Here is a 27,924-nt window from a genome sequence, read left to right as displayed (position 1 = left end):
TGAGTCATTAGAAGAGTCAACCAGTTGTTCCCCTGTCCTTTCTGCGTGGCTGAATTTCCTTAATGACCAATTCATTGTGTGTGTTCAAGCATGACACCTGAAAAGCTGTGATCTCTTTAATGAAGGATCCATTAGTCTTTCAAGAATGTGAACATGTGAAGTTGAAAAACCTATTCAATAAGGTATCTCCTTGAAAGAACTCTAATCATGCTGGGAAGTACATTTACACAAAATATAACTTCTTCATGCATGTTTAACTGAAGAGAATGGTTTTTGGAGTCACATTAGCTGACCCTGAGAAGAACATGGGCTCAGTTTACTAAATACTTCCTATTTTCATAAAATTGCTAAAATGCCACTTTCCTTTTCAGTCCACATTTATATATAGCAGAGCATTCTTTCTTAGACCATAGGCCATTGTGCAGTCCTCTGTCTGCGTTCTTTGAACCTTGGCAGCACGCTATCTCCAAGATTCCACAATCACAGACAGTCGCCCTGCTGTTGTGTGCAATGTACTGCTTTACACATATCTTTCTGGTGCCATTGGAAGTGACTCCCAGGAGACAAAGCCCAAGAATGACCCTGAGTTTTACTTCTTTGTATATTCACTTCTGCATTTCATCTTTGCAGTTCTAAACCTATTCAAAGGTGTTTCTGTTTGAGCTTCTAAAATTTAGCATATCCTCTGCTGAATCTACAGAAGAAAAAGATGTAATTATAATACACAAACTGCTCTTGCTCTGCACATTAACATGGTAATAGGGAATAGGAGTTTTTCAATACAAAAAATAGGTTTTTGCTTTTATTTCACATATTTAAAAATAATGCAATATATCAGGAATTAATTTTAAAGTAGTCAAGTGTGATTCATCACCATTAAGTCACTTTTACCTCGGAAAATAACTCGATATACTTTCTATATCACAGAAGGAGAAATAAAGTATATTTCATTTTAACACAGAAATACAATTTTGTCCTAAGTATAATTGCATTAGTGATATAGGAAGGTATCTCATAATAGGGTTTTATTGTATTTCCCCTTAAAGTTGCATAATAAGTATCAGCTTCCATAAAGGCATTTACCTGCAAAATCATCTGACTAGTTTCTCTGAATATATTCCATAGTTTGTACTGAATATGTTCACTTGGGAAGTTTCTAGTCTGGTGTTGATTTTCATATAATTAAATATTTGTATACTGATTAGTTGAAAAGAACTGAGAGTTAACAGAGGGTTTGGTAAGCAATGAGTTGGACTGTTTCCCAATTTTTCCTGCTCAGGAAAGGTTACAGATAATGGTTTTGATTACATGTCAGGTGAAAGTATTATAAATGCTGTGATAGCTAGGGTCTTGCTTGTGTAGAACCTCTTGGATGCAGACATGTCTGGGCATGTCTGAAGCCCAGCAGGGCACTGTCCACTCAGTGCATGAAGGACTGAGGAAGTTTCTTGAGATAGGATTCCTTCTTTCCAAGGAAGAAAGGAAGGAGGTAGTCAAGCTTGACCCAATAACAAAGACAATCTTCAGAAAGAAGCAGGGATTTTGAGTTCAGCTTTGAGTCTTGTTTGCAGCTGATTTATTTCCCAGTATAGACCCCTATGGACTCCTTCCTGTGGCTTCTGACCTGTGAAATGTGTGTGTAAGGCACCTGGCTGGGCGTGTGAGGAGGGACACCTCTGAATAAAAGCTGAAAGAGCTGAGTGACTAGGATTCTCTCAGACACCATTGTTTTGGTACTAACATTAATAGATATAATACGGAAAGTAGGAAGAGGAGTATCCATCTGTTTTGCAAAAGACAAAGCAAAATAAAAAAACGAACACTACAAAACAAACAAAAAAACACACAAAAACAAAATTGCTGCTGTTTTGACTGACTGCTACAAGGAGCCATGTGTGAAATTGTGGGCAATGTGGGAAGTGATGTAGTTCAGCAGAAGTGCATCATTGTGTCATAGGATTTAGGGGACAAGCCCACTAGGAGAGGAATGGGGGGTGGGGAAGAAGAGAAAGTGAGTCATTGAGGCTGCTTATATTATGATTAATTACTGGATTGGTGAACAATGTACTTACTTGCTCTCCTCCAGTTTTTTCATTATTAAAATGGTCATTAGAACCACTTGTTCACTTTCATGTTTGGTGGGTGGTGAAAATTAAAAGACTTATTTGCTTTAAATTTTTAAATTTATTTAAGGTGTGCCTATTTATGAAAAATCTTTCTTCTCAGTATTGGAATAATAGAAAATACATTTCTTCACCCCTTACATGGCATGAATATCTATTTTAAATGGAAGAGTGTGGAGTTCCCGTCATGGCTCAGTGGTTAACGAATCCGACTAGGAACCATGAGGCTGTGGGTTGGATCCCTGCCCTCACTCAGTGAGTTAAGGCTCCAGCATTGCCGTGAGCTGTGGTGTAGGTTGCAGGCGTGGCTTGGATCCCACGTTGCTGTGGCTCTGGTGTAGGCCGGTGGCTATAGCTCCGATTAGACCCCTAGCCTGGGAACCAACATACGCTGAGGGAGTGGCCCTAGAAAAGGCAAAAAGACAAATAAATAAATAAATAAATGGAAGAGTGTGTGGAATATAAGTTAGCTGGACTCCTCACTCTTGTTAAGTCCCCCCAAAAGTTCACCAAAATTCTTTATTTGGAGGGACTTCCCTGTGCATTGTACTATATTTAGCTCCCCTAACCTCTGCTCACTAGATGTCTATAGCGTACCCCCTACCCTTCAGTTTTGTCACCATAAAAAATATCTCAAGACATTGTCAGGGAGGGGAGGCAGAATTACTCCAGATTAAGAATTAATGCTGTAATATAACACAGTGTACTAATTTGAAACAAAGACCTTGGACAAAATAGTGTTGGTAGAATTGGCCATAAAGTTATTAAAATACTCACTCCTACACATTGTGCCAGAGAATGTGGCATAATTCTTAAATCTTGGCAATTTGTTTCTTGATATGTAAATATGATAAATGCTTACATATGTAAATATGATAAAAACTAATAACAGTTGCCTTTTATTGAGGACTTTCTGAGTGCTAGTCATTGTCCTAAGCACTTCATCAACATTCCACTGAATTCTCTTAGCAACTCTTTGCAGTTGGTATTATTATTCTAATTTTTCAGAGAAGGCTTAGAAAAGTAAAATGTCTTGCTTGAAATCACACAGTTAGCAATTGATATATAATAGCATTTAAACCTAAATCTACTTGGGCACAAGCTTTGGAGGATTACTTTCTGAATTTGTCAGAGTCCTTGTAGGAAAAGGCCCACTCTAATGGGGTGACAGATGAGACTCTAACAGAGGTCACATTTACAGATGGGGCAGGACATCTACAGGGAACAGTGAAGTTTCCTGTGCAAACAAGACTTACCAGACCTTACACCAGTCTGAGGGAGCCACAGAGGAGGAAGTAGTTGCCATACCTCAGAAGAGTGGCTGTAGCTCTGGAAGGACTGACAGACAGGAACTCGGTGGGTTCAGCCAGCTCAACAGCTGCCAGACAGGAAGGCACACTCTACCTCCCACCTTTTGATCTCCCACTGCTCACTTCCAGATCCACCAGGAAGCCACGGGGCAAAGGAGCCTGTGGCTGTTGCATTGACAGAGGTCAGCTCCTAGGGCTCAGAGCTGGATAAAGAGAAGAGAGTGAATTTTGAGAGGCAAAGGGAAATTTTCCAGGTCTCTTTAACCATAATGAAATTTTATATAGTTAGGATATTTATGAAATATTTTTGACCACCTAAATAAACCATGACAATACCTAGTAGTAATGATGTGCTATTAAGTATAAATTGAGGTGTATTGAAAGTTTCAAGAGTTACACTTGAACACTTATTCATTTGAAATTGTTACTGTTGATCTGGAAGTAGTTAGGAGCACGCTGCTAACAGGAGCCAGGGGGAAAGACTGACATTGAGAATGTGTGGAAGCAAAGAAAGGAAGTTATTTGCTTGGCGATAATTTAAAGACTAGTTGGCCGTTTGTGATTAGTTGTCCTTAGCGTTTTGATTTCACAATCTTGAGGCTTTTTACAGGCTTGGATTTTGGTTTGCTTAGGTAGACCTTCACGGTATTATAGCCACTTCAGTTTAGTGGCCTCTTTGTTTAATTAATTTAACAGGGCTTTAGCAGGTGTGCCCACACTTTTCTTGTAGAGGGCCAGATAGCAAATATTTCAGCCTCTCTGGGCCCTGTGGTCCCCATTGCAACTACTCAACTCTTGTTGTTACAGAGCAAATGAATGGATGAATTGGCTGTATTCCAATAAAATTATTCTTATATTTTTTGGTACAAAGTGCTGCAGTTTGCCAACCTCTCTACTATAGGAAAACATAACACTTTGTATCACATATACTAAATTATGCCTAGTCATTGATCCCCCAACCCCAGAAGCCAATAAAGAACAAACAAATGAAAACTGTGGTGCATTTCTTTTATATATACAGATCACTTATTAAGGCTTAAAAAATTAAAGTCATTCTGCAGTAGGATTTGTGAATTTTATCTTTTGTCCTTTCAACTCTCTTATAGCAAAAACAGGGTGAATGGAAATAGTGGCTTTGTTTTTAATGTACTTTTAAAGCTCAATGCAGAGTTCACCTATAACAAAAACCAAATGGGAAGAACAGTACTTTTGTTATGAAACCAACAAATATGTGGAAAGAAATAGAAATGCATTTATAGTATATTGGAAAACAATTTCAAACTCATAATTATAGTATTAGCCCAAATAATACTTATTAAAGTGGGACTCATTAAAAAAGACCAGTCCACTCAACCTCTGGGCTAATGTATGGGCATTAGAGAGATAGTTGTGCCACAGAGGTCATGTTTTATAAGTAGACTAACTTCATCTAGAGATTCTAGAGACAAATACCATCCATGTTTCAGAGAGGTACTTTGACACTTCTCCCTCCCTTCTTCCCTCATTCCTTTTTCATCTCCCACCCTCATTTCCTTCTTTCCTTTCTAATATAGAGACTCAGGTGAAGTTGGCTTGGTTAACTCCAAACCATAAGTCATTGGGTTCTGGCATTCTTCTCAGGTTCCTGGGGATTATGAAAGATGACTTATATTGCTTTATTCATCTTTGGCTTTAGCTGCAGCCATCGATTTTAGGAGTCATTTCCCCATTCTGCATGTGCTATCCTGTTGTATGCCTTGGTGTTTCAAATGTCACAAGCTTTTTTTCCTTGATTCCCTTACACTTTCCCCACTAACAAGTCTACCTGTATTTATTATTACCTGCTTTTATTGATGGTTTTAGAGCGTGCTGTAATTGATTTTTAGACCATTCATACATCCTCTAAACTCCTCTGCATTCTCGAGCCTCCAAGATATTTGCCTCTCGCCCAATCTCTCATTTCTCTTGGCCCCTAGAAACATCTCTCTCCCTCTTGCCCCCAATCTCTTCCACTTTATTAAGAGGAGAATTCTGGGTCTCTTAAGCCTAGCCCAGAATATGGAAAACTCGCCCATACCCTGTGCTTGATGATGGACCGTCAATCAGCTCTGGCTCTTGCCATTTTCCCCTCTATGATATGTAAAGGGAAAGAAGGAATCAGGTGAATTATTTTTCCCTGATGTGAGTTAACCTTCCCTAGAGGGAAGAAGCAGAGTTTTGCGTAGGGTCTTTTTTTGTTTTGTTTTTAAGACTAAATCTCCATTATGCATTATGACTTTGAAAAACATAGTACACAAGAAGTTTAGACTTTATCTGTTTTTGCTTGCTTGTTTTCCTTTAGGTTTCTTTTTTGTACTGTTGGTCAACTATGCAAAGATGATAAGATCCTATTGACTATGAAATGGAAGGGAATGACCATGGGATAGCTACGAAAGCCTTTTCCAAAATTTTTGTTTGGGTTATATTCTTGGCAAGATGTTGAGACAATTAAAAATTTTGTATTGGAGTTCCCATTGTGACACAGCAGAAACAAATCCGGCTAGAAACCATGAGGTTGTGGGTTTGAGTCCCGGCCTCGCTCAGTAGGTTAAGGATCCATTGTTGCTGTGAGCTGTGGTGTAATTTGCAGACATGGCTCGGATCTGTCTTTGCTGTGGCTGTGGCATAGGCCGGCAGCTGTAGCTCTGATTTGACCCCTAGCCTGAGAACCTCCATATGCCACAGGTGTGGCCCTAAAAAGCAAAAAAAAAAAAAAAAAAAAATTGTATTTATTTTTTAATGTTCAGATTTTTAAAAATACTGTATTTTATTTATGTCTCTCTTTCCCTCCTCCATCTTCTTTTTTTTCCAACCCCCCCCCAGTTGAAAGTGCATAATTAAGCATTTACTTGGATAATGTAGGTCTCAAATCCCCTTTATTTTAAATTATACATAGAACATGATCCTTGTCCTGCTTAATTTTAGCTTTTGAAGATCCAGTCATAAAGAACAGGTGGGGAAATTTTTTTTCTAAGACTAATTACATGCATAGAGGTATGAAACTAGTCTGTTTAATTCCAGAGATACTGACTGAGATAATCACAGCATAGTTTGAGAAGAACCAGAGGTTAGCTCTTGGTGTTGCAAGAAGCCTTTCTTCAAAGTTTTGATGTGATTCCTAGGAATAAGCCAAGAGCAATGAATCAGGCTGAAGCTGGCAGGAAATATGTAGTTGTATCAATGGTATTAGACCTGAAAGTATTTATACAATTTGATCAAGTGAGTTCTGAAAAGAGACATCAAATATTTTGCCTTTTATAAAAGCTTATTTTAAGGAAATTATGTACAACATGGCCTAAGGAACCTTCACTACATTCCTTTTTGGAATAAAAAGATACATTATGGCAATGTTGATGTTATGAAAACCTATAGAGGAGAAATTCCGATTAAAATTAATTCTTCTTACTATGAAGGTAAAAGGAAGCCAGAGTAAGGGCAAAATGAAGTATATGCCTTAAGGAAGAGCAGTTTAGACTATAAAATTGGAAGGGAATTGGGATGATTTATTTAACCATTAATGAAACTTAAACATAATCTAAGTAGTGGTTTCTAAAGTAACCTAAGGTGCAGAACCCTCCAAATGTGAAAATTTAACTCTGAATGTGTTTTAATTTATAACAAGAATGTGTATTTCCATATATTGACCAACCAAAAATTCACAAATTTTCAGAGCATAAATCCATAGGGACAAGTGGGTGGCAGATACATATTTAAAGGCATTTTTGAAATTAGATTATTATTTTAATACTTCAACTTTTATTATTAGCATGGACTTGAGGTCCCTAATAAAGCTCTTAGGGAGGATAAAGGCAAATATTCTGTCTTTGTAAATTTCAGTTTAATTCAATTCAGTTCCTCGAACATTTTTACTAATCTCTGAGGCCTTTTCACGGTACCATCCTGAGTTGTAAAATTCATAGATTGATTTGCTGCCTACTTGGTTAAGAAGAGGTTTGATTGGTACATTTAGATACATTTTTTATTTCTTGCTTTCTGCACCTCCCTCAACTTTCTAGAAACATTTCTTGAGTTTTTTTTTTTTTTTTTTTTTTAAGCTATTTTCCTCTCTTAGTTTTCCCAGTTATTTTGTAGCATTTTAACCTCTTAGTCCGTGGTGCTGAATGAGTTCTTTATGGAGCCAAGTCTCTTTCATGAAATATTCTTATCCTGAGTCATAGCATGGATGGTACCCTATTTTAACAAGGATCCCGAGAACACTGGTGGTTTCTGAGAATTTCCACTTTCAGTGTGCAGGCAATGTCTGAATTTTAATCATTTGCATCTTGAAGATGTACACAGGAAAGAGAGGTGAAATATCCTTTACCCCGTGTTTGTTTTTTGCTTTATTCCTAATGCATTTACACAAGGATATGTTGCACTTATCACTTTTTATGCAGTGTCATGTAACCTTCATCTGAAGACCAGGTACACCCTCCATTATCAAAGTAATCAAAACTGTCACCACTGTCACCATAGCCTAAGCAAATGTCATCTCTCTCCTGGACACCAAAATAGTTTTTTTCATTGGGCTGCCTTGCTTCCACTCTTTCCTCACTATCCACCGGAAAATCAGAATGGCCTATTAATAGCATGAGTCAGATATGCTCAAAACACAAAGCTTTTCCATTGTATTTAAAATAAAATCCAAACATAATTTTGTCCCTGCCTCCATCTTGACCTCATCTCACACTTCTTCCCCTCTTGCCCACCCCACCTCAGGATTGCCAGCTTTCTTTCAGTTCCTCCAGTAGGCCTGTTCCTTGGTGGGCTGTGTTCTTTCCTCGGATCATCCCAGGACTACTACTTACAGCCACTCAGCTCTTGGTCACATTGTCTCATTTGCAGATAAGTTTTTCCCGACCAATCTATCTGAAGTAGCCACAATAGTACCATTGTATCATCTCCTGAAAAAAAATTTTTTTTATTATAGTTGATTTACACTGTTCTGTCAATTTCTGCTGTACAGCAGTGACCCAGTCATATATGTATATGTGTGTGTGTGTGTGTATACGCTCATTCTTTTTCTCATATTATCTTTCATGCTCTATCGCAAGTGATTTATTTCCCTGTGCTATACAGCAGGACCTCATTGCTCCATTCTAAATGTAATAGTTTGCATCTACTAACCCCAAACTCCCAGTCCATCCCACTTCCTCCCCCTCCCCCTTGGCAACCATACGTCTGTTCTCCAAGTCTGTGAGTCTGTTTCTGTTCTGTAGACATGTTCATCTTTGCCATATTTTAGATTCCATATATAAGTGATATGGTATCTGCCTTTATCTTTCTCATTTCTTCACTTAGTATGACAATCTTTAGTTGCATCCATGTTGCTGCAAATGGCATTATTTTGCTAATTTTTACGGCTGAGTTGTATTCAGTTGTGTACATATATCGCATCTTCTTAATCCATTCATCTGTTGGTGGGCATTTGGGTTGTTTCCATGTCTTGGCTATTGTGAATAGTGCTACAACCAACATAGGGGTGCATGTATCTTTTTGAATGAAAGTTTTGTCTGTATATATGCCCAGGAATGGGATTGCTGGATTATATGGTAGTTCTATATTTAGTTTTCTGAGGAACCTCCACATTGTTTTCCACAGTGGTTGTACCAAATTACATTCTCACCAACAGCGAAGGAGGGTTTTCTTTTCTCCACATCCTCTCCAGCATTTGTTATTTTTTGATTTGTTAATAATGGCCATTCTGACTGGTGTGAGGTGGTACTTCATCGTAGTTTTGATTTGCATTTCTTTAATAATGAGTGATATTGAGCATTTTTCACATGCCTGTTGGCCATCTGTATGTCTTCTTTGGAGAAAAGTCTATTTAGGTTTTCTGCCCATTTTTTGATTGGGTGGTTTTTTTTTTTTTTTTTTTTTTTGCTGTTGAGTTGTATGAGTTGTTTATATATTTTGGAGATGAAGCCCTTGTTGGTTGCATCATTTGCAACAACTTTCTCCCATTTTGTAGGTTTTTTTTTTTTTTTTTTTTTTTAGTGGTTTCTTTCGCTGTGCAAAAGCTTACAGGTTTAATTAAGTCTCATTGGTTTATTTTTGTTTTTATTTCTATTGCCTTGGGAGACTGACCTAAGAAAACATTTGTATGATTGATGTCAGAGAATCCATTCCATTTTTTTCTACCTTTAAATCTGTAATGTATTTGCCTATGTTCTCTTCTAGGAGTTTTATGGTGTTTTGTCTTATGTTTAAGCTATTTTGAGTTTATTTTTTGTGCATTGTGTGAGAGTGTGTTCTAGTTTGATTTACATGCAGCTGTCCAGTTTTCCCAGCATCACTTGCTGAGGAGACTGTTTTTTTTTTTGCATTTTATATTCTTGCTTCCTTTGTTCAAGATTAATTGACCCTAGATGTCTGGGTTTATTTTTGAGCTCTCTATTCTGTTCCATTGGTCTGTAAGTCTGTTTTTGCACCAGTACCACACTGTCTTGATGATTGTAGCTTTATAATATTGTCTGAAGTCAGGGAGAGTTATACCTCCTGCTCATTTTTTTCCTCAGAATTGCTTTCATATTACCTCTTTTAATTCTCTACATACATTTACCATTACTTGATGCTGATCTCTTTTATTTATTGTTGTGTTTTGGCCGCCTGAACCCAATAAAATGCAAGTCTTCATAACTAAGGGCCATGCCTAGCTTGTTCTTCCGTTTCCTTAGAGCATAGGATGGTGTTTGCTATATAAAATGATTATTTATTGAAGGAAGCATAACTTTACATTTTCTACGTCAAATGTGAGTATAAACAAATTATAACAAACTTAGGTCTATAATAAATTAAATTGATCATGTTCTCTATGTAAATAGTGATAAAAGCTATCTTCCCTAAAGTAATACAATGTCTATATGTTTCTATTTTTTAAAACAATGCATTTCTACTGTTCTTAAACTAAAAGTAATTTGATATCTTTTCATTATGAATTTTATGCATTTGAGTATTGCGTTCAGTCTTCAGCATCCAAATAGACTATCTTATCTTTCCCTTCTATCTCTCCATTTTTAGTTTCAATCATAGATAGTGATTATTTTCATATCCTAAGGCCAAATGTTTTAAAGATCTTCTTACTTCAGAGAAGTTTATTGGAAAGTTCTGCCCTTGAATTTGTGGTGCCTGAAAGGAAGCCAGCCCTGTTCATGCTGAGGGGCACTTGAAAAAAACTGACCCAAAGTAACAGCACTGGAACTGTGGTAGAAGTCAGATATCAAAATGTATTTTGTGTAATGAAGCTTCAGGTATAATATTAGAAACTGGAGGTAGTGCCGGAATATGGTGAGGCTGGGAAAACAAATTTCTGACCCAATCAAACTGAAAGTATGGGGTATATATGGGTTTAGGGTCGATTCAAGCAAATATTTATCACCCATTCTTACAGGTGCTTATGAAGCCAACTTGTGTTTTTAAAATCCCTGCTGGAAAAACAGTTGTAATTTATATATGGAGTATGCGACCTTAAGTGCATGATTCATTTCACTAGGTCCATTCAAAGTAAAGATCGAGATTTAAGAGATATCATTCAAACTGTAACAGGGTAATTAATTAAATGGTTGTCAAATCACTTCAGTGGGTCATGATCAGCAGTTTTTTGTTTTTTTTTAAAGGGCATATAATACAATTGAATCAAATAGAAAGTATCAGAAGATATCTCACATTGTAAAACTTAAAACAGATACATAAAATTTTCAATTAGTTATATGACTATAGTGTATATGCTTTCATCATGTAAAATACATTTTTCACTGTGAATGGGATAAAAAAAAATCTGTGAAAAGCCACCAAAGAGAATTGGATTGCACTGATTGGGTTCATTTAACATAAAATGAAAAAAAGTTTAGAGAGAATTTTCCCAGGGGTATGAGGACCAGTCCCAAGATAAGGGCAAACTCAAATTGTCACAGAACTCCATGAAGTAGAAAATGCTGAAATATAGAACGGAATGTGTTAGACTCGATAATTCATAGTTTTCCTCAAATCCCTTCACTTGCTTTGCCCACGATTGATTCGTAAGTTGTTTAGTGGTGTTTTGAGCTCCCCAAACAGAAGTTAGGCTCCTTGAAGTAGAAGTGGTCATATTAATTTTTCTATATGTCTTATAATGCTGAAAACATAGTAGTCACATTAAAAATTTTTTTTTGTTAATTGACCCATCATAAAATAAAAATGTAGCTAAAGATGGACAAATATAATTTGCATGATTTTAACTGGCCCAGCATTACAACCATCCCTCTCTGTCAGAAGTATACGTATCAATTTTCTATCTGCCCATGTTTTCAAGACAAATCTGTTTTGAGTTTTTGAAAAATATATTTTAAAAAATATCATATGATAGTTATCAGAAATATCTTTCAAAAATTCCAGATAGCTCATTACAATTCATTCCATTTTTTTTAACCTTTAAATCTGTGAGTCTATCAAGGAAAGAGATCATATTCTCCCAGCTTGATTTGTTTTTCTTCATTATGGTAAGGTCAGAACATAGAAGAGGTAGAAATGGTTTCAGGTTCCTACTTAGATTCCTTTGTCTAACTCAGGTTTTGGATCAACTCCTCCTTCACAATCCAGAGTCTTTGAGTTAAATTAAACAAGAGATTCCTGAGAAGATGAAGTCAAGCATGACTAACATCTTGTCTCAGACACAAGTCAAGCTTGGTTAAGAATTAACTCCCCTTGGTTGTTGCCGGGACAGGGGGAAGTCTCTTAGTATGACCCAGCTTGAGAGAGCAGCATTCATGTTAGTTTGAAGCAATTTACTTTCGTATTTCGCTTTTGTAGTTCACAGCAGGTCTTTTTAGGAGGAATAAAAGGGCTTGCTCTGCAATCTGCCTTTATTGTTTCACTGAAGAGTAGAAGCAAAACATATTTCAATCAGAAGAAATATACCTGAGTACTATAAATGCTTCCAGAGCCAACAGAGAAAGCCCTGCACCATTTAAGGTCAGGGCTGATATTTTAAGGGAAAAAATGTTGGTGGTAAACCCCAGGGAAAATAAAATCCTAGAGTATCCTACGTGAGCTTTCTCATTGGGTCATAACTAGGAGATAAGGCCAGAAATTCCAGAGATTAGCCACAATAGATAAAATCCCCAGACTTGTTAAAAAAAAAAAAAAAAAGGAAAGACATTGCTAGGATCCACAGTGACTTCATTGGAACTTGAGGGCCACCGTTTTATAGCAAAGTCACCTTTTTATTGATTAGTGTTAATGAGATGAGGGCGCCCCACACTGATGGATTATCAGTGTCTACCTAATCTTGTTTTTCACTGTTTAATCTTTCTTGTTGCTATGCTTGGAAATATGTGCAAACTAAATCCTTGTTTCTTCTTTCACTTGACCTTATTCTGATTCATCAAATTGATTCTCTTACACTCTGAACTATGCCAATTATTGTGTCTGTCAAGCCATACATTCATTAGAGTATTGGGACTAATGGACATGCTCTAAGAGCATATTCATCTTTAGAAATACGGTAAAAGCTAATTCTTTTGGCTCAGCAAAGCTCTGGTTGACATCTTGCCACTCTTCTGCTGCCAGGAATATCTGGTGACTTAATGAAGTGAAGATCTTAAACACACAACTTAGTGGATTCAATATTAAGGTTTGCACTAAAGTCTGTGAAATAGGATTAACACTTTCAGTTCCACAAAAGCACAGGTGATGAATTAAAATAGAAGAGGACTACCAGAATGGACAGGGCATCAAAAGGATTAACAGGGTAACTGGTCTCTCAAGAGCCCATTGATCTTCCTTTTCATATGGTATTTAAAAAATAATCTTTTATATGCCAGTGGTAATGCAACTGGATTAGTGAAGCCAACGGGCTGTGACTGTTTAAATATTAATTGGGACAGCAATGTCTAAATCAGTGGTTCTGAACCCTGACTATATATTAGAATCATCTAGGGAGGTTTTAAAATGTGCAGATGCCTAGTCCCCACCTCAAGAGAGACTGCTTTAATTGGTTAGTGACAGTGCCCTGGCATCAGAATATTTTATTTATTATTATTTTTTTTAATGATTTTAACTTTTTTCCATTACTGCTGGTTTACAGTGTTCTGTCACTTTTCTACTGTACAGCATGGTGACCCAGTTACACATACATGTATACATTTTTTTTGTTCACATTATCATGCTCCATCATAAGTGACTAGATATAGTTCCCAATGGTACACAGCAGGATCTCAAAAGCTCCCTCAGTATACAGTCAGCATTGAGGACCACTGATAAATAAATGCTCAAATAGGATAGCTTTTTTTTTTTTTTTAAAAAAAAAAGCAAAACAAAACAGTGGCATATCTTTTGTTAGGAGACTAGAGAAAGCATCCTGTTTCAGTCCATCCCAATTACTTTGGCTTCTTCTGTGTGATAACATATTGTGGTATGCGTTGAATGCAATTAAAATATTGCCATTTTCAGGAAGCCTTTTTAATTTGAAAAATATACTCAATATGAAATTTATGCTCTAGAAAATTCTCTCTCTCTCTCTCTTTTTTTTTTTTTTTTGGTGGTGTCATGGAATTTGTTCAGCAGGGGAAAAAAGGTAAAATATACTCAAAGACTCTTTGGTAGTTCAGTAAGCAAGCAAACAAAAATCTTAAAACCTATTTTGTTTAGTTTGTTTAGTTAGCCTAAGAGAGGTGGATCATTAGTTATTCAATTTGTGTCAGAAAAAAAAAGCAAAACCCAGTGTTGCTTCTAGAGGTAGTGTTAGTTATATCTATATATCTGTATCTATGCCTGTATTTATATATGTGTGTACACACACACACACACACACACACACACGCTAATAAGAGACCCACCATTAACTGTGAAATTGACATCACATTACTCAGGCTTTCTGGGTCTCAGGATCATATTGTTAGTGGTGGAGCTGGGATGAATGTTTAATTCTTGTCTCACACTCTATTCCTTGAGAAAAGAACAGCGAGAACCAAGTAGGTGAAGATGACAAGGGACATGATATGAGCCCTTCCTTAGAGATTAATTTGGTATCTGTGTTTCTATACAGGCTGTCCCTCCTAACCATGTGTGTCTGAGTGCATGCATGTGGACTGATGTGAATTCTTGTGGAAAGGCTGACCTTAAGTCCTCATTCTGTTCTGGATTCCAACATGTGGCTGCTTACCAGGCCAAAAGTCTTATCAACAGCAAAGCTGACCACCGTGATGACCTGCACCCACAGCCCAGGCCCTGCTCTTCTGTCTGCTCGCTGTTTTTGTTTCATCACAAATCCCCACTCATAGTTTCTTTAACCTTCCTCCAAGGTGGCACCAACTAGAATAAGTACTTCTGTGCCTTGAATAACTAGTTACTGCCTTTCAAGGTACTTTCTTGGTAAAATGTAATGGAAAAGGGGAGAGAGGTATAGCCAGAGCAAGCAGGAGGGATGTAGGCACAAGTACAGCCTTTGGGGAAACTAGAATCTGATTTGGTTATACTCCTACTGTCCTGTCTTACTTTCATGACTCACTTCATTTTTATGGTTGCACAACTGAAAAAACATATACTTTTGTTTGCTGTCCATCCATATATTTATTTTCCTTAAAAGATCTTGGTGGTCTGTATATTTTTATCTAAGTTCACTAATTTCACACATTCATATTCTAGTGATTCTGAAACATTTCTCTCTAATCTGAATTTCCTCTCTGATCAACCTACCTGTCAAACATCTAACTTTTTTATGTCTTCTGATTTAATTGTTCTATAAAAAAGATGCCATTACCATGTTTTCTGATTGGTCCTTGTTTTTTATTTTATAATGCATTTTACATATAATAATAAAAATAATAAATTGAATTTTTATTATATTAGTGCATTTCTTCCAGTTTGTTCTTCTCAAAGTGATATCTATCTACCAGGTTAGTTACTGAACCTAGAAATAGTATCTTTGACTATCATCAATAATTTTGTTCTGCTTCTTGCTTCGTTTTTAAAATATGTTGCCGTCTTCCACTGTAATCTTCCTCTCCCCAGTACACACACAGTCTCCTATTATATTTCTTACAGTATATTTTTTCTTTTATCCCTTTTTTTTGGGGGGGGTCAGTTGTGTTTTCTGCATCAATTGATAATATCCTGATTTTTTTCCCTTTAGCTTGTTGCTATGATGGTTTGCACTGATTTATTTCAAATGTTGAACCATCCTTGCATCCCTGGGATAAATCCAACTTGGTCATGGTGTATCTTTCTTTTTACAATTGATAGATTAAATTGCCAATATTTTTCGAGGATTTTTGCATCTAAATTCATGGGAGATAATGATTTATAGTTTTCTCTTTTTAATACTTTTCTAGTCTGGTTTTGATATCAGGGTAGTAATGGAGTCATAAAATGAATTGAGACGTGCTCTTCCTCTGCTATTTTCTGAACTAGATTAAGTAAAATTTTTAAAAAGCAGTCAATTTTTTAAAACATAAAAACAAAACAAAAGCAGTTCACCCATTTCTCCCATCCCCCACCTCTGGCAATCACCAACCTGTTCTCTGTATTTGTGAGCTTAGGGTTTTCATTTATTTATTTATTTTTAAAGATTCCATACATAAGAGAGATCATACAGTATTTGTCTTTCTCTGACATATTTCACTTTACATAATGCCTTTGAGATCCATCCATGTATTGGAAATGGCAACATTTTGTTTTTTTATGGCTGAATAATATTCCACTGTGTGTGTGTGTGTGTGTGTATGTGTATCATAATTTATTCATTCATCAGTCAGTTGGATACTTAGGCTGTTTCTGTATCTTGGCTATTGTAAGTAATGCTGCTATGAACATGGGAGTGCAGATATCTTTGCAAGTTAGTATTTTCCTTTTTATTAGATAAATATTCATTAGATAAATCCAGATAGATTGCTGGATCATAGGGTAATTATATTTTTAACTTTTTGAGGAAACCATACTGTTTTCCATAGTGTCTGCACCAATTTATATTTTCACCAACACTGCACAAGCGTTCCTTTTCTCCATATCTTTTGTCTTTTTGATAATATCCATTCTATTTTTTTTCCTTTTTTGCCTGCCCCACAGAATATGGAGTTCCCAAGCCACAGTTATGATCTATGCTTCAGCTGTGGCAACACCAATGCTTAACCCACTGTGCCAGGCCAGTAATTGAACCTGCATCCTAGTGCTCCAGAGATGCCACAGCAGGAACTCTGATAATAGCCATTCTCAGATGTGAGGTCATATAACTTCTCATTGTGGTTTGGATTTGGATTTCCCTAATGATTAATGATGTAGAGCATCTTTTCATGTACCTATTGATTGTCTCTGTGTCTTCTTTGGAAAGATGTCTATTCACATCGTCTGTCCATTTTTAAATCAGGTTGTTTTTTACTATTGAGTTGTATGAGTTCTTTATGTATTTTGGATATTAGCCTCTTAACAGATATGTGGTTTATAAATATTTTCTTCCATTAGGTATGCTATCTTTCCATTTTGTTGATGGTTTCCTTTGTTGTGCAGAAGCTTTTCAGTTTGGCATAGTCCTGATTGTTTATTTTTACTTCTGTTGCTTTTGCTTTTAGTGTGAGATTCAGAAAATCATCACCAAGACCGAAGTCAAGGAGCTTACCACCATGTTTTCTTCTAGAAGTTCTATGTTTTCAGGTCTTACTTTCAAGTCTTTAATTCATTTTGAGCTAATTTTTATATATAGTGTAAGATAGTGGTCCAGTTTCATTCTTTTGTGTGTGGCTATCCAGTTTTTCTAACACCACTTTTTGAAGAAACTTCCTTTCCTCCTTTTATATTCTTCACCTCTTTGTAATAAATTAATTGACCATATATGCATGGGTTTGTTTCTGGGCTCTCTATTCTATTCCATTGATCTATGTAGTCTCTTTTTATGTCAATATCATGCTGTTTTAATTACTATAGTTTTGTAATATAGTTTATATCCTGCAAGTTTACTCAATTTGTTTATTAATTCTAACAGGTTTTTGATGGAGTCTTTAGGGTTATAAATACATATGTATATAATTATCTGCATATAGGGATATTATACTTCTCATGTCATCTGCAAATAGTGCAGTTTTACTTCTTCCTTTTCAATTTGGATGCCATTTATTTATTTTTCTTGCCTATTTGCTCTGGCTAAGACTTCCAATACTATGCTAACTAAGAGTGGTGAGAGTGAATACTTTTGTTCTTTTCCTGAACTTAAGGGAGATGCTTTCAACCTTTCACTATTAAGTATGATGTTATCTGTGGACTTTTCATTTGTGGTCTTTATTATGTTGAGGTATGTTCCCTCTATACCTGCTTTGTTGAGAATTTTTTATCCTAAATCGATGTCAAATTCTGTCAGATGGCTTTTCTGTATCTAGTGAGATGATCATATGATTTTAATATTTCATTTTGTTAATGGGATGTGTCATAATGATTTATTTGCAGATATTGACACATTCTTGCATAAATTCCACTTGATCATGGCATATGATCCTTTTAATATATTGTTGAAGTCAGTTTGGTAATATTTTGTTGAGGAGTCTTGCATCTGTGTTTATAAGGCATATTGGCCAATAATATATATATTTTTTTGTGTCATCCTTGTCTGGTTTTGGTATCAGGATAATGCTGTCCTCATAAAATGAGTTTGGAGGAGTTCCTTCTTCTTCTAATTTGTGAAAGAATTTGAAAAGTCTTGGTATTAATTCTTTGTTGAATGCATGGTAGAATTTACCAGTAAAGCCATCTGGTCCTGGACGTTTTTGACTTTTGGGAGATTTTTGATTACTGATTTAATTTCCTTACTAATAATTAGTCTGTCAGATTTTCTATTTCATCTTGATTCAGTCTAGGTAGGTTGTGTTTTTCTAGGATTTAGCCATTGCTTCTAAATTTTATAGTTTATTTGCATGTCATTGTTCAAAGTAGTCTCTTATGATTCTTTGTATTTCTGTGGAATCAATTTTAATATCTCATCTTTCATTTCTCATTTTATTTATGAGCTCTCCACCTCTCTTTTTTTTTAATGTGTCAGCTTAGGGTTTATCTGTTTTTTTTTTTCAAGGAACCAGCTCTTAGTTTCATTAATATTTTCCATTGTCTTCTTTCATTCATTTCTCCTTTAATCTTTGCCACTTTTCCTTCCTTCAATTAACTTTGGGCTTTGTTTTTTTCTTTTTTCTCTAGTTGCTTGGGGTGTAAAGGTGGGTTATTTATTTGAAACTTATTATTTCTTGAGGTAGACATTTATTGCTATGGACTTTCCCCTTAGAACTGCTTGTGCTGTATCCCATAAATTTTGGTATGCTACACTTCGTATTATTTCAATGTAACATACATTTTCATTTGTCTCAGATATTTTTTGTTTTGTCTTCTGATTTCTTCTTTGATCAGTAGGTTGTTCACCTGCGTGTTGCTTAGTCTTCACTGTGAATTTCCAGTTTTCTTTGTGTAATTCACTTCTAGTTTCATATCATTATGGTTGGAAAAGATGCTTGATTGATTTAAACCCTCCAAAATTTATTAAGCCTTGTTTTGTGACTAACATGTGATGTATTTTGGAAAATATTCCATGTGCACTTGATAAGAATGTATATTCTGTAACTTTGGATGGAATATCCTGAAAATATCTGTTAAGTCCACCTGGTCTAACATATCGTTTAAGGCTGATGTTTTTCCTTACTGATTTTTCTGTCTGGATGGATCTAATCATTCATGTAAGTGGGGTGTTAAAGTCCTCATCTGCTGTCTGTTTCTCCCTTTAGTTCTGTTATACGGCATATTTCAAACATGATGAACAAATAGAAAATAGTAGTAAATACCTGCTCTCCAATAAGTTCAATCAAATCTTGACATTTTCCCAAACCTGCTTCACTTATTTTGAGGAAATAAAACACTACAGAAAAAGTAATGTCAACTATGTACTTCTTTCTCTCATCTCATTCACCTCCTGGTCTCTTCTAAGAAAAGCACTATCTTAGGTTTATTATCATTCCCATTCAAGCTTTTTTAAAGTCATTATTAAATGTATATATCTACATTGTTAAATGTATATGTCATTATTAAATGCTTTATTCAAGTGATATTTAATGAAGTGCTAGTCTGTAACTTTTTGGGGGGCTCAATTTCAAGATTTTTGAAACGCATGGCTTAAACGTATGTATTTTAACTTCCACATCATGTCCTGTTGAATTTTCACACAATCTGTTTAGCCAGTTGATAGACAATTAGTGTGTTTCCAGTTTTGAATTATTATAGACAGTGTTTCAATGAACATTTCTGTACCTGTCTTCTTGTGTAAGCAAGAAGTTTTTCCTGTGTCCCTAACGCATTTTCAGTTGTGTAACAAATCCTCCAAAATTAAACTTTTCTTGCCGTTTACTATCAGGGGACTGAAAGGCAAATTTCCTGGTTTCCATTTCATTTCTGTACACTCTAGAAGTGTCAATAGTAAGGTTCTGACCAGGACAATTAAAAGAGGTTGAGCTACCTGGTTAGAATAAAAACAGCCTGTGGAATGAACTCTTTGTGATTCATTGGCTCCTTTAACTGTAAATTTGCACTGCTTTTGTAGTAGGTAACTTCTGATATGCCACTTAGCCAGTGTTACCTCTAATTTACCTTCCTTTCCCTTGGAGCTCAGAGGAGATTGTTCTATACACCTCTCTAGGATAAGAGGTTTTTCTGTTGGGTCTTTCAGATACATGCATTGTGAGCCTCCTAATGCAATCAGAGATTTAATGTTTAAGATCACTATTCCAACTTTCCATAAGATGGGCTGCTCTTCCTCCTAATGAAATTGAAATCACAACTACACATTTCTAATAATTGCACTCAGAATTGGGCTGCACTTTGTCCTAGTTCTGCTTTGGGCTCATTTCTTTATATAATAATATGGAATTATTACCACACCAAATAATTGTAACAATTGAGTAAACATAAAGGCTAGGATATACAGTTTTGCATTTTCAAGTGATATCATTAAGAATTTGAGTCAGTCATGGCACCTCCTGCCTCAAAGGATTGCTTCCATCTTCCCAAGTTGGCTTCTTATACTTGGACAGAGACAAATCCAATTTTGCTTCTTTTGCAACCTTCACTACTTCCTATTGGGAAAGAATGCTGGTTTACATTACTCTGCTCCTCTTTGTACTCTGATGACTTGTGAAATGCAGACTAAGCCAGGCTGCATAGACCACCACTCTTCTTACCTACTTTTTTGTTTGTTTTAAGATGGTCTCTTTTTTTACCCCCCCTTTTTTTTCTGTATCCTATAGAGCTATCAACTTCTAACCCACAAAGGACTCCCATATTTTTGCAGCAGAATAACCAAAGTTTTTTTGCTTCTATCATATTGTCCACCAATAATTTCAACCTGAGCTACATTATTTCCATTAGAGAAAACAGGGCAAGGGCCAACATTAACAAACAGAGAGGATCAATTTCTTGGATCAATATCCTGACCAAACAGGACTCATGACCCCTCCAACTTTCAAAAACTATATAACATTAGAGTCCAGGAAAATGATCAGTGGTGTTGCCTATTCCGGGTAAGTTATGGTCTTCATTTGAGCTTTCATCAGCTAAACCCAGTCTGATTAAATCACCACTTAGGAGTTAGGATGGCATGTATAGGTAATGGTATTTGGACACTAAAGTCTGAATTTATCATAGGAGCAAGGGTGAATATGCTTCCCATTGTCAATTTCCCTTGCAGGAAGGTCTACACCTATAGGCAGAGTGCTATCATTGTTAGAAAAAAAATCCTGATTCTCCGCATAAATAGGTATCTTTTGAGTATTCTAATTATCCTAGGTAAAAATATAGGTCATATTAAAAAAAAAAAGGTGAAATCAAAGTTACTGTTAGTACCAAGAATCTTTGAGTTGGCTTACACAGTTGGCGTGTGTTATTTTCTAAACCACATATAAGAACTTAATATGAAAGGAAGTGGCCCTCCCACCTTGGCTAAGGGAAAAGAACATGACTGGGTCAGTTCACCATCATTTCTTGATTTCTTGCCTTAAGCTCTACAGCTTGTGCTGGCATGCACATGTGTGAGCATGTGCTGTTCCCACTCTTTAAGAAGCCAGTTTATTTAAATCCAGGACAATCTGCTACAGATTCTTCCTCAACCGAGCTGTCAGTTCACCCTCCTCTGGGGTGACGTGGTGGTGTCCGTGCTCCCAGTGTTGGACCTTCATTCCTGCATCTTTTTCTGATCTCAGAGGGGAGGATTAACTGAGCTTTACTTGCCTATCCAAGCAGAAGGCAGCTCCCCAAATTAATTGTTTGTTATTTGTGATCTTCTAGTCTTTTGCCTGTTATTCAAATTTCATTGCTTGAGGAGTTTATGGAGTTTTACTGATGGTAGCTAATCAAGATATATAGACTTTAACCGATCACTAGCGTTTATTAGATATGTACTGTGGATCTGTCTTTAGGATACGTAAAAAGAACACTTACATTATTCCTGCCTTTGATAGTAAGTAACTTAGATTGTTCTCACTTTGATAATAAGTCCTTGGACAACTTGGAAAGTGTGTGCATGTACTTCATACTACTGAGTGATTTTCAAATCAGACATCCTAGGAGGGCCATGTACTGGGCTGGACAGTCCTCAGCACTTAGGCTGCCTATAGCCATCATTTATCACCCAGTGGAAGCTGCCCTGATCATTGCTGTGGATCACAGCATCCCTTTTCCTGCCAATAAATGAGGATGGCAAAAATGGCTTATATGTAGAAATCATGAGCCCTTATGTTTTTGTTGGTTAGGTGGCCGGATGGGATCTGGTCAAGGAGGGGCTTCCCACTGTTTCCTCTCTCTCCATGCTACCATGTCATCTGCAACCTCCAGCAGCCTTTCAGGTTTACCACAGGGTGTTTCACATATATCATATATAAAGTGATGTGAAATGTTCGTGAAAATCTTTTTAGAGCTTTTTAGTGTTCTAGGCTTGGCTGTACTTGGGGGTAACTTTTGGGAACTTTAACTTGGGGGTCACTTTTGGGAACTTTAAATTTGAAAATATTTTTTTATTTTTTTTTATTTCCCCAATACACTATTTTTTTTTCCCTACTGCAGAGCATGGTGACCCAGTTGCACATACATGTATACATTCTATTTTCTCACATTACCATGCTCCATCATAAGTGACTAGACATGGTTCCCAGTGCTACACAGCAGGATCTTATTGCTAATCCATTCCAAAGACAATAGTTTGCATCTATTAAGCCCAAGCTCTCAATCCATCCCATTCCCTCCCCCTCCCCCTTGGCAACTACAAGTCTGTTCTCCAAGTCCATGATTTTCTTTTCTGTGGAAAGGCACATTTGTGCCATATATTAGGTTCCAGATATAAGTGATATCATAGTTTTGGACAAAACTTTCCTTAAAAAAGACACATGCACCCACATGTTCATTGCAGCACTATTCACAATAGCCAAGACATGGAAACAACCCAAATGTCCATTGACAGATGATTGGGTTAGGAAGATGTGGTATATTTAGATACAATGGAATACTACTCAGCCATAAAAATCTTTTAAAAAATCCTATAGATCATTAAGCGAGAATTTCTGGGTGAAGTCTGGGCATTGACATTTAAACAATGTTTCCAAAGGTGATTTGAATGTGACATTAGAGCTGTATAACACTGCTCTGGACTGGAACGTAGACAAGAGGAATGGATATTTAAGGTAGAGGGTGGGCTAAAGAAATACCTGAGAGGGAGTTAGAATAGGGTTATAGGACTTGACTGAGGTTAGAAGATGAGGAGCCAGGTTGGGACTGTGTGATGCCCAGAGAGTACTTCCTCTGAAGGGTTTACTTTATCTTTTATCCCTAGAATTTAGGGATAGTCCCCTCTGTTGCCCAGTATTACATTTCTGCGTCCTAAATTGCACCTGCTTTTAATTGATGAAGGACAGGTCTTATAGAGAGAAATGTTGTCTTCCATACACAACATCTCTGTTGCTCTCAGAGAAGAAAAAGCCTCATACTGGAATGCGTGAATCTAGGAGTTTGCAGTGGTCATTAACACTGAGGTGAGCCATGATCTGAGGTGAAGGTGGGTGTGTTGGGGAAGTACATTCGTTATGGGAGCCACTTCAAGGGAACAACTAGTAGGAAAATGAGATAGAAATTTGCTTTCATAGTATGTACTAGAGAAAGATATTACTTGAGATTTGGGGTGAATGCTTGAATTGTATAGGCAACAAAATATAACTCGTGTGTGTGTGTGTGTGTGTGTGTGTGTGTGTGTATAAAATGTTTGCGTTCTCCATTTTACTTATCATTACAAATACCTATGAAATAGGGAAGCAAGCCACCTCACCCGAAACCAGTCCAATAAATGATCCTATAACTGAATAACCAATTCTTTAGATAGCCAGTTTGCCAATTTTAAAAATTTTATCCTATCGCTGCTTGGACTTTTGGCTAAGATGAAGTATAGTTTTATCCATTTACTAGAAATATGGGTATTAAAAAGTGGTTAAAAATAATCGTATCATATTGAAATTTAAAAATGTATTTCCAGAAACACAAATTAAGGCTTGTGTGTTAATTTAAGGAATTTTGTAAGACATATTAAATTTATCTAAAATTTAAAAAAATGGGAAGTGAGTAACTTAGAGCACATACGATAGGAATAAGAAGTGGACAAAATAATTTAGTGACCACAGAAATTTTTGGTGTGTAATAAGTGGAATATGTTGACCTGGTAATGCTTTGAGAAGGAATTCAACACAAAACCTGCAAATCATTCAAAGGGATGGAAAGGAAGTGAGAATGCATGGAAGGTATCACTATCATGTGTGGTAACATTGATGAGATAGTAAGTTCAAATGAGAAACAGGAACAGAATAGAAAAGCATACATTTGATTAAATCATAAAATCTTAAAACCTTAAACATGCTAAAAGATGGGTATATTAGAACAAGACAGAGACAAGAATGACCATGTTACTTGTATTTTGGCTACTAATTGCTAGAAATCATGTACTAATGTTGCAGTGCTACTTGAAAAACTGATAAGGGAACCTTAAAATTTTTGAAAAGCAGAAATGACATAGAAAAGAATTGGAAAGACATCGCATAAGCTGAAAAATTTCCATATGAAACTGAAATAACAATCAGTTGACTAACACTTTGCAGGAATCCTCAGACTGTCAGGAGCCATCCCATCCTCTATTAATTGCTATACTTTTTTTTTTAATGGTTAAATCTGCAGTATATGAAAATTCCTGGACCAGGGATTGAATCTGAGCCACAGCTGTGAGTTACACAGCAGCTGTGGCACTACTGGATCCTTTAACCCACTGCACGATTCCAGGGATCAAACCTGCATCTCTGCAACAATCTGAGCTGCTGCAGTCAGGTCCTTAACCTACTGTGCCACAGTGGGAACTCCTGCCATATGTTTTATAACTAGTTGCTTTTTAAAAACAAATATTTTGGTAAATAGATACATTATAAATATGGCGGTTGGTCATTCAGCATATTATTTTTTTGTGAATTGACTAGGATGGTAAGGTTTATTCCAACAGTAGAATTACCCTCATTTCCACAGAAACTAACTTAGTTTCATAGAAAAAGGAACAAGGTTCATGTCTTATATGCTCAAGGGTATGACTGCATGTTCCTTAGAAACCTGAAGACTGTAGAGTAGATCATGCAAGCTTATGTCTGATGTTTAAGAGGCACAATAAAAATAGTTCACAAAGCATATTAAAGGATATAGGTTAAAAAATATAAAATATAATATAGCTAATCACCAGGAAACCTCCTACCAAGCTTTTCAGAAGCACACATAATGTCACATGAGTTCTTACGGAAAAGAAATCTAAAGCTAGAGCGCTCCAAGTGCCAGTATATATGAGAAAATTGTCACTTCCAGATCTAGGATGGTATTTGGCACATGGTATGACATATGTCATCTTTGCTGCAAGCATTTTCTTATGCATATGGTCCCTCCAGCTAGAGGAGCCCATCCACAGTCTATTTTATCAATTGTGAATACACTCAGACTGAAAATAATCTTGCATTAAATAAAATCAACATATATTTGACCAAGAAAGCAGTATATATTTTATAGATACACTTTTTCCTTACCCTTTTCATTATTGCAAAAAAGACTGTGTACTGAAGGTACAGAATAGTTCCATGCCTACATACTAATCATTAATTGTGTTGTAACAAGAGTTTAAGAGTGTATGTTAAATATAAGAAAATTTTGTTCTGGATTCTATGTCCCATAATTGGCTAACTAAATGAAAACCTCCCCCCTCCCCTTTTTTTTTCTGATTTAAAAATGTGCAGCACTGGGAGTTTTACTAGTCAATGTGATTTAAAGATGTAGCTTTCAAAGGGAGTCTTGGCACAAATTCCTTAATTATGTCTGACCATTCCAAAAAAGTAAAATTTTGTTAAACAGCTAGTATGTAAATGAATATGTTAAATAAAAACAAGTTAATTCCCTTTTAATAAGGTTTTACGTGAAAAGAATGTGGTACATCGTTTGTGAGTTCTATTTTGATTGTTTGCTTTCTTTAAAAAATGCATGAAGGTAATTTTAGAATCTAAAATAGACCATGATTTAAATGCTCTTTTTAATAGTGGGAAAATGATTTTTCTAAAAGTACATTTTACTCAGTGTGGCAAGTAAATTTCTATAGACATTATGAGAATTCATAGCTAAACTTCCAGTTGCTATTTTTAAATGTTGTAAAGGACCACAGAATTATTCTGAATATCAAATAAATGGAATTTGGAAATACCCAAGAGTTCAGAAAACTAACACTAACATTTGAGTTGAAGAAATACTTCTTCACATTGCGAAAGAAATCTTTGTTATAGGATTTGCAAGGATGGTTTAGTACTTTTACCAATACTTTATGAACTTAGAGCCAGAAAGTCTAGATTTTGGTAAATTACAGTGGAATTAAACTGTTGTACTTTCTGTGGTGGTGTCTTATTTGATGCAGTCTCCATAGGCAAGGGGCCTTAACCCATCTCCCTCTCACATTGTTTTTGGCAACTATCATGACTCTCATAAGAGTCTCTCAGATATTCTCACTCTCCTTCTTCTGGTCCTCTGGTAGAATTATACCGCCCCATTCCCTTTGGAATTAGGCATGACCATGTGTTTTACTTTGAAGAAGGAAATGTGATAGTAGGGGATATATTATTTCTGGTGCAAGCTTTAAAAAGCAGTGTGCCATTTGCTGTATTCTATTCCCCTCTGTCATAGTGATTGGCACCTTTCTAAATGGAAGAGTCTTTGTCAGCTTGGTTCCCAGAGAGAGGGCACATGGATCCCTCGGTTGACCCAGTGGATATGACTTGCTGTTATAAGGCATTAAGTTTTTGTTGTTGTTGTTTGTTTTTTGTCTTTTTGGGGCCACATCTGCAGCATATGGAAGTTCCCAGGCTAGGGATTGAATTGGAGTTATAGCTGTCAGCCTATGCCACAGCCATAGTAATGCAGGATGCTTAACCCACTGAGCAAGGCCAGGGATCGAACCCGCGTCCTCATGGCTACTAGTCAGGTTCATTACCACTGAGCCACCATGGGAACTCCTAAGGCATTAAGATTTTGAGGGTTGTTTGTTACTGCAGCATAATGTTGCCTACCTTTACTGAATTTAACAATAATATAAGTAACAGCAAATTAGCTACTATGCCAGAAAAGAAAACAAACTAAAAGAAATAAATCATGAACTATTTGCTTAAGGTGATATCACTTTTTATGTGACATGCGAAGAAATATATATGGTGAAAAAATTAATCATTAGAACTATACTTAATTTTTTATTTGATTTTAATGTGTGATATGAAAATTTCCAGTGGTCTTGTGTCATTTTATTTTATGAGATAGAGTTAAGAAACTTCCATTTTCTTCTTTTTTTTTGTCCACACTGATGGCATACAGAAGTTCCTGGGCCAGGGATCAAACCTGAGCTAAAAGAGTGACAATGCCAAATCCTTAACTGCTGGGCCACCAGGGAAATCCAGGAAATTTCTACATATGGACTAATAGTAAATATTTTAGGGTAGGCTGGCCCTCTGATCTTTGTCACAACCACTTAACTCTGTCATTTTAGCTGGAAATTAACACATGTAAATGAATGGGCAAGGCTGTGTTCCAATAAAGTTTCATTTACAAAAATAGGTGGTGGGCCTGGTTTGGCCTATTGTATGTAATTTTCCAACCTTTGTTATTAGGTAACATATTTATGAGACCTAGTATGTTTATATTGGCATCTCTTATATTTTCCTACATGATCAAAGCAAGCAAGTATATTTTCTTAGAAGTGAGTTCTGTTTTTTTGTTTTGTTTTTTTACCATGTTCTAATTCTTTCTGTGTAATAGGTGGTATAATTGGCATCAGTGGAGAAATTATATTTACTATACAGTGAGAATGATGAATATTCAGTTTCTGATTTATTAAATAACATGATTTTTAACAAATATAATTTTTTTTATTCTAATAGAGATTGATATCA

General features: G+C 36.1%; 2 long non-coding RNA genes across 5 annotated transcripts in view; one reads left to right on the top strand and one right to left on the bottom strand.

Moving 5' to 3' along the window:
• LOC106506459 overlaps window positions 1–27,924 on the top strand; it is a 352,618-nt gene that overhangs the window by 35,370 nt on the left and 289,324 nt on the right. The window lies entirely within an intron of this gene.
• Window positions 1–27,924, bottom strand: part of LOC110257323 — a 50,465-nt gene that overhangs the window by 11,503 nt on the left and 11,038 nt on the right. For 3 of the 4 annotated variants that reach the window (XR_002339785.1, XR_002339786.1, XR_002339788.1), the window contains exon 2: window positions 3,432–3,636. This is a non-coding gene — a long non-coding RNA (uncharacterized LOC110257323). Of the gene's footprint in view, window positions 1–3,379; window positions 3,637–27,924 lie in introns of all 4 variants that reach the window. The other variant, XR_002339787.1, reaches the window with a different exon arrangement.

This window comes from Sus scrofa, chromosome 16 (genome assembly GCF_000003025.6).
Source record: "Sus scrofa isolate TJ Tabasco breed Duroc chromosome 16, Sscrofa11.1, whole genome shotgun sequence".
Classification (NCBI taxonomy): Eukaryota; Metazoa; Chordata; class Mammalia; order Artiodactyla; family Suidae; genus Sus; species Sus scrofa.
This window is presented reverse-complemented; position numbering and strand designations above follow the sequence as displayed.